General features: G+C 42.2%; 1 protein-coding gene across 1 annotated transcript in view; it reads left to right on the top strand.

Annotated features, from left to right (window-relative positions):
• DEPTOR (DEP domain containing MTOR-interacting protein) overlaps positions 1-848 on the top strand; it is a 227,733-nt gene that overhangs the window by 138,779 nt on the left and 88,106 nt on the right. The gene's annotated exons all lie outside the window — the stretch shown is intronic.

Genomic DNA, 848 nt, shown 5'->3' on the forward strand with positions numbered 1-848 from the left:
CAGTCTATCGTTGATGGACATTTGGGTTGGTTCCAAGTTTTGCTATTGTGAATAGTGCTGCAATAAACATATGTGTGTATGTGTCTTTATAGTAGAATGATTTACAATCCTTTAGGTATATACCTAGTAATGGGATTGCTGGGTCAAATGGTATTTCTGGTTCTAGATCCTTGAGGAATCGCCACACTGTCTTCTGCGATGATTGAACTAATTTACAGTCCCACCAACAGTATAGAAGCATTCCTGGGCCGGGCATGGTGGCTGACACCTATAATCCCAGCACTTTGGGAGGCCAAGGCAGTTGGATCACAAGGTCAGGAGTTTGAGACCAGCCTGGCCTACATAGTGAAACCTCATGTCTACTAAAAATACAAAAAATTAGCTGGGCGTAGTGGCAGGTGCCTGTAATCCCAGCTACTTGGGAGGCTGAGGCAAGAGAATTGCTTGGACCCAGGAGGCAGAGGTTACAGTGAGCCAAGATCACGCCATTGCACTCCAGCCTGGGCAACAGTGCGAGACTCTGTCTCAAAAAGAAAAGTGTTCCTATTTCTCCACATCCTCTCCAGCATCTATTGTTTCTCAACTTTTTAGTGATCACCATTCTAACTGGCATGAGATGGTATCTCATGGTTTTGATTTGAGTTTCTCTAATGACCGGTGATGATGAACTTTTTTTTTCATGTTCGTTGGCTGCATAAATGTCTTCTTTTGAGAAGTGTCTGTTCATATCCCTCACCTACTTTTTGATGGGATTGTTTTTTCTTGTAAATTTGTTTAAGTTCCTTGTAGATTCTAGATATTAGCCCTTTGTCAGACGGATAGATTGCAAAAATTTTCTCCCATTCTGT

Source organism: Mandrillus leucophaeus, unplaced genomic scaffold (assembly GCF_000951045.1).
Source record: "Mandrillus leucophaeus isolate KB7577 unplaced genomic scaffold, Mleu.le_1.0 Scaffold133, whole genome shotgun sequence".
Classification (NCBI taxonomy): domain Eukaryota; kingdom Metazoa; phylum Chordata; class Mammalia; order Primates; family Cercopithecidae; genus Mandrillus; species Mandrillus leucophaeus.